The sequence below is a fragment of the Octopus sinensis genome, linkage group LG5 (genome assembly GCF_006345805.1).
Source record: "Octopus sinensis linkage group LG5, ASM634580v1, whole genome shotgun sequence".
Taxonomy (NCBI): Eukaryota; Metazoa; Mollusca; class Cephalopoda; order Octopoda; family Octopodidae; genus Octopus; species Octopus sinensis.
In genome coordinates this window covers 125,323,286-125,330,785 of record NC_043001.1, presented here as the reverse complement: position 1 = coordinate 125,330,785, position 7,500 = coordinate 125,323,286, and positions in this window count along the sequence as shown.

Here is a 7,500-nt window from a genome sequence, read left to right as displayed (position 1 = left end):
TGTCTGTCTGTCTGTCTGCCTCTCTCTCTTTCTTTTCTCCTCCCTCTCTCCCCCCCTCGCTCTCTCCCTCTCCCTTTTTGTCATTTTCTTGATGTATGAAACGGCGGCCATTCTCTCCTGATGACCCCATACACTTGCTGGCTTCCGGTATGCAGAGCTCTTGATTGGTAGCACTTGCAAGTCGACCTCGGCGGAATTTGAACTCAAAACGTGAAAGCGGACGAAATGTCACTAAGCGTTTTGCCCACTATACTAACGGTTCTGCCAGCTCACCGCCTTTCTGCCATGTTATATTGATTTCAAAGGCGGCGAGCTGGCAGAAACGTTAGCGCGCCGGGCGAAATGCTTAGCGGTATTTCGTCTGTCGTTACGTTCTGAGTTCAAATTCCGCCGAGGTCGACTTTGCCTTTCATCTTTTCGGGGTCGATAAATAAAGTACCAGTTTCGCACTGGGGTCGATGTAATCGACTTAATCCGTTTGTCTGTTCTTGTTTGTCCTCTCTATGTTTAGCCCCTTGTGGGCAGTAAAGAAATATATATTGATTTCAAACTTTTAGCACAAGGCCAGAAACTTCGGGGTGGGAAGAGGGCTTAGTCGATTAAATCGACCCCAGTGCTCAACTGGTACTTATTTTTATTGACTCGGCGAAATTTGAACACAAAACGTAAAGACGGACGAAATGCTGCTTAGCATCTTATCCGGCGTGCTGACGATTCTGTCAGCTCGCCAATCTGAAAACGAAAGAATAATACGAGTAAATCAATTTTGGACGAAAAGCTTAGGGCAGAAGTTCTTAATCTTTTTTGCGCCATGGGTAGGTTTCCTGCAAGACAATTTTACGACTGACCGAGGGATTTATACAAAGAATAAAAACCTTCTTCGGTCATGAATGACCATGGGATTGCTTCTAGAAAGTTACCCTCCCAAGCACAAGTCCGGGCAAGGTTGTTTATGGAAGACCAGTAAACGTCCATACATATCAGCCTCCCTCTCCACGCCACACCACCGATGTTATCCAGCTTGGCACCACTGACATCGCAACTCATTTTTACAGCTGAGTGAAATAAAGTGTCTTGCTCAAGATCATAACACTCAGCCCGGTCCAGGAATCGAACTCACTACATCATGATTGTGAGCCCGACATCCTAACCGTTGAGGTAACAAAGCATAATAAAGTGAATAATATATAATTTGATTATTACATAACAATTCGTTTCTACTATAGACACAAGCCCTTAAATATTGGGATGGGGGGGGTTGTCGATAACGAGTACTTATACTATCGATCGCGAAAGGATGAAAGGCAAAGTCAAGCTCGGCCGAATTTGAACTCAGAACGCAAAGCCGGAAGAAATTCTGCATTTTGTCTCGACTCGCTGACGATTCTGCCAGCTCGCTGCCTTACTTACCATTACAGGTGCCGCGCGCGGCAAGCTTCGGCACAGCACAATCGTCTCCGTCGAGAAATCTTACTCACACGGTTTATTGGTCAACATTATTGGTCAACAATGGAAGAGCAATACCTATTTCTTTACTACCCACAAGGGGCTAAACACAGAGAGGACAAACAAGGACAGACAAACGGATTAAGTCGATCACATCGACTCCAGTGCGTAACTGGTACTTAATTCATCGACCCCGAAAGGATGAAAGGCAAAGTCGACCTCGGCGGAATTTGAACTCAGAACGTAGCGGCAGACGAAATGCCTATTTCTTTACTACCCACAAGGGGCTAAACATAGAGGGGACAAACAAGGACAGACATAGGTATTAAGTCGATCACATCGACTCCAGTGCGTAACTGGTACTTAATTTATCGACCCCGAAAGGATGAAAGGCAAAGTCGACCTCGGCGGAATTTGAACTCAGAACATAGCGGCAGACGAAATACCGCTAAGCATTTCGCCCGGCGCGCTAACGATTCTGCCAGCTCGCTGCCTTAACTCGGACGAAATACCGCTAAGCATTTCGCCCGGTGCGCTAACGTTTCTGCCAGTGCCCCATTGAGGGTTCGAACCTGAACTCGCATAATAGATAATAGCGAAACGAACTTCTAAGCCACGCTGCTTTGCACACGTCAATGAGTGCTGCAAAAATAAAACAATGCGAAGTGTATTTATTACGATGTTGTGTGTGTGTGTGTCCCGTTAACTTACTTAGCCTTGTCATTGAAAATATCTATCTGCATCTAGAAGTGACCCAGATCGAAACATTTGTATTTATTATATTTTTTTTTGTTTTTCTCTAATATTATTATTATTATTTCTTTTTTTTTTACCTTTTTAGTTTTTTTATCCTTATTGGAAATGTACTTATCGATTAATAGCTTTTGTTGCAAATGTAAAAGAAAGACATAATCGATTACTTCACTGAAAGGAAAGAGAGGATGTGGACAATACATAAATAGATACATATATACATACATTCATATATATATACATATATCTATAGATACACTCATATATATGTACACATACGCATACATCTATATGATATATACATACATACATACATACATACATACATACATACATACATACATACATACATACATACATACATACATACATACATACATACATACATACATACATACATACATACATACATACATACATACATACATTCATACATATATTCGTAATGATTTTCTAATTTTGGAACAACGCATATTGGGTGGAATGCGGATGGCGTAGGGTATACTTGACGTAAACCACCCCAATACTTGAACTGTGTATATTTTATCGACCCAGGAGGAATGGACTTTAAACAGAATGTATAAAGATATAAAGATTTTAATGGGTTTTATCTAAAGGAAGATGTTTTACTCGTAGCTCTCTCTCAGGACCCCTGAAGTAAAATGATGGCGAATGAAAAAAGAACAAGGGCAAGGAGGGCATTTTAAGGGATGAAGTTTGGGAAGAAAGCACTGAACGAAGTAGTTAGTAGAGGCTTAGATAGTAGCATAGCTAGAGTTTTTACTATTCGAGGCTGTGTTTGAGTTTGCTGCCGCTCCATCAATGGCTCTCCAACCCCAATGATGGGGGTTTCCTTGCTAGTTTAGTTTAGTATGTTTAACCGTGTTGGCAGACATATAGACAGATAAATAGACAGACAGACAGACAGACAGACAGATAGATAGATAGATAGATAGATAGATAGATAGATAGATAGATAGATAGATAGATAGATAGATAGATAGATAGATAGATGGATAGATGGATAGATAGATAGATAGATAGATAGATAGATAGATAGATAGATAGATAGATAGATAGATAGATAGATAGATAGGAATTTCAGCTAGATTGATATAATAGTTGTGGATAATTTGTTACTGCAGAATTGTGTTTGTGAGCGTTGTGTTTATTTTCACGTCGATAACCGGGCAAACAAACACCGTTATTGTTCAGAAGAACAATATATCTGTTTCCATTTGCCCAGCTCATTCCACCTGTTCAAGATGGATTCTAGTTTATTTTAATGAAATGCGCTTCGGTTTTACGAGTGTGTACTGCGTCTTTGTTTTTCGTTCAGATCTCCGTTGATACGCTTTTTTCCCCACCACAGAATAATCTGTATTGAAACACGACAATGGGTGGTATGATTGTGAAGAAATGCTTCGAGTTTCTATCATGCAGTTGCTATTTGGTAGATCCTAAATATTGGGTTGTCCGGAAAGTTCGTGCCGATTTTTAAAGGAAAGAAAAAGGTCGATAAATACTTGCCATTACATTTTTAATCAACCAAATATGAACAATTTTGTTGCACAATGCGTCTCCAATCTTCCCAGAAATGAGGTGGTTTCATGGCAAAGAATTCATCAAGGTATCATTTTACGTCATCCAAAGAATTGAAATTTTTATCATTAAGACTATTCTGCAGAAACCCGAGTAAGTGGAAATCCGAAGGAGCAATATCTGGTGAATTTGGAGGTTGAGGTAACACATCCCAGCCGATGTGCAGCAATTTTTGTCTGGTTCCCAAAGCATCAAGTGCCGAAAATGAACTTTCTTATCTTCCATTTTAAAGGGTTACAGAATTAACACAGGTTGTAGGAACATAAATCTTCTTCCAGGAAAAGATAGCTTAAACTGTGCTCTAAATGGAAGTGTAGTCAAATCCTATTTTATGGACTCAGCTATGTTCTAAAATAAGTCGAAAGGTAAGCTACTATAAATCGGCACGAACTTTCCGGACAACCCAGTATCTTAATCCACATTCTTTTATTCTTTTACTTGTTTCAATCGTTTGACTGTGGCCATGCTGGAGCACCGCCTTAAAGGGTATTTTTTAGTCGAAGAAATCGACCCCAGGACTTATACTTTGTAAAGCTAGTATTCATTCTATCAGTACCTCTTGCGAACCGCTAAGTGACGGGATTGTAAATACACCAAGATCGGTTGACAAGCGACGGTGTGGAGACAAACACAGAGACACACACATAAATACACACACACACATACATACATACATACATACATACATACATACATACATACATACATACATACATACATACATATATTCTTGTATTTCAGGAAATTCTTGTTGGCCAATTGGAAGCCACAGGATGACAAGGTGACTGGCGATCGATAGCCGAAGGGAGACAAACCCCTGTTGTTGACAATGAGCAGCGAGGTCATTTCCTCCTCCATATTCTAGAGAGGCCACTCACCAGAGAAGCCTTAAGCCAACAGGTTTTGGTGTCTAATGATACGCCGTAAAGCTAAGCACTTTACTCACGGGAAACCCAAAGTAGTCCCATAAACCGGCCTATTCAAACTTTTATATTACACACACACACACACACACACACACACACACACGCACACACACACGCACGCACACACATATATAATATTCATGCACACACACACACGACGGTCTTTTTTCAGTTTCAGTCAACCACTCACAAGGCTTTGGACGCTCCGAGGCTATAGTAGAAGACACTTGCCCAAAGGTGCCAGGCAGTGGGATTGAACCCGGAACCATGTGATCGGGAAGCAAGTTTCTTACCACATAGCCACGCCTGCGCCGCATACTCTTTAACTCTTTTACTTGTTTCAGTCATTTGACTGCGGCCATGCTGGAGCACCGCCTTTAATCGAGCAACTCGACCCCGGGACTTATTCTTTTTGTAAGCCCAGTACTTATTCTATCGGTCTTTTTTTGCCAAACCGCTAAGTAACGGGGACATAAACACACCAGCATCGGTTGTCAAGCAATGCTAGGGGGACAAACACAGACACACAAACACACACATGCATATATATACATATATATGACGGGCTTCTTTCAGTTTCCGTCTACTAAATCCACTCATAAGGCTTTGGTCGGCCCGAGGCTATAGTAGAAGACATTTGCCCGAGGTGCCACGCAGTGGGACTGAACACGGAACCATGTGGTTGGTAAACAAGCTAAAATTTGTAAACATCGTTAGTTTTCAAACATAGCAGCCAAATGGTCACTGATCTGAATGGACAGCACCTAAGAGAACATGTTTCTTGAGCGTCGTTATTCTTATTCAACAAATATTAAGGTCAAAGACTCAGATGTTGTCTGGGCGTTATGCTTATGAACAGATGTCTGCTCCACTACATTTACGAAGGATAACTATTATGAAATAACAATTGGAAACGAATGTCTACACACACACATAATGAATAGGTCCATATGTCCAGGTTCAACAAAATGAGCATTCCATCTAACGAGAGTAAATATTGATTTTTATGACCACCTCACATGTATGGCCCACGATACTGACAGTTTCACGCACATGGAACCCATGTACGTTCTTCAAGCGGCAGCCATACCATCGGACTTAAGCAGTTTAAATACTGGACCGAATTTAAAAACGGGGCGAAAGAAACCCAATAGTGGAACAGATTATAAATCCTTAAATCCTTAAAAATGCTTTAGCCCGAAGGCCGCGGCCATGCTGGGGCACCACCGCTGAATGAGTTACACTAATATGGGAATCCACGTCTGGTACGTGGTACTTGATCAACAAGGGAGTTCGATGCTGCTGCCCGCATCTGCGTCTCCTGTCGTGGGGTAGGTTCATCTGGGACTCCCGACAAGAAGGGACCCAGTTTAGTTTTAAAGAAACCCACATCCACACCATGTAAGTCTCTCAGGCATTATGTATAAAAAACCATTATGCTGACCACGCAGAATGTAAATCTCGAGATGCGACGATTCAATGGTGTAAAATCGGATGGAAAAAAATTTGGGGGAAAAAAATTTTTATGAAAAAAAATTTATAAGAAATGTAAGGAATGATAGAGCATCTTTAAAAAAGGTGGGTGTGTGCAAATAATATACAAAACGTATAATATAAGGAGAATATATTTTTTTTTAAAAAAAGGTGGATATGGGCAAATATAATTTACATTTCTTTAAATACAAAGAAAATGTTAATAGAGAATATGAAAAATATAAACATATAACAATACTATCAAAGTATATATCGAAATATAAAATATTTGAAATATAATAAAATAAAAAAATAATAAAATATCAATATGACGTGAAAAAATATATATATATACATATATATATATATATATATATATATTATATGTGTGTGTGTGTGTGTGTGTGTGTGTGTGTGTGTAGTTAATCCAAACATGAAAACACAAAGAGAAAACACAACAGCGCGAGGACGTGGAACAAATATAGTATTATTGGACGCTCAGGAAGGAAGGGAAGAAGGAGGGCTTTACGTTTCGAGCGGAGCTCTTCGTCAGAAACATAGGAGAAGGAAAGATCCAGAGAAGGGAAGACGGAGGAAAAAAATCGCCAACGGTACACACGCGGTCACATTTTATGTATGTATATATATATGTATAAAATATTGTTTTACTTGTATCAGTCATTTGACTGCGGCCGTGCTAGATCCTTAAAGGGTTTTAGTCGAAGAACTCGACCCCAGGACTTATTCTTTGTAAGCCAAGTACTTATTCTGTCGGTCTCTTTTGCCGAATCACTAAGTCATGGGGACATAAACACACCAACATCGGTTGTCAAGCGATGGTGGTGGGCGGACAAAGACACACACAAACAAATACCTACATACATGTACGACAGGCTTCTTTCAGTTTCCATCTACCATATCCACTCACAAGGCTTTGGTCGGCCCGAGGCTATAGTAGAAAACACTTGCCCAAGGTTCCACGCAGTGGGACTGAACCCGGGATCATGTGATTGAGAAGCAAGCCTCTTACCATACAGCCACGCTTGATATCTATATCTGTCCTCCCCTTTACACTTCATATTGACATTTCTGTGATAACGACCCCTATTGATCAAATCCCCCCCCCTTTTTTTATTTTATTTTGACATTTCTGTGATAACGACCCCTATTGATCAAATCCCCCTCCCTTTTTTTTGTCCTCTTTCTTTCCATTTACGATCCCTTTTGATCGAAAACCAAACCCCCTTCTTTTACCCCCAAAAAGAAAAGCTCTACCATGTAATTTTGTCCTGTCTGTGTG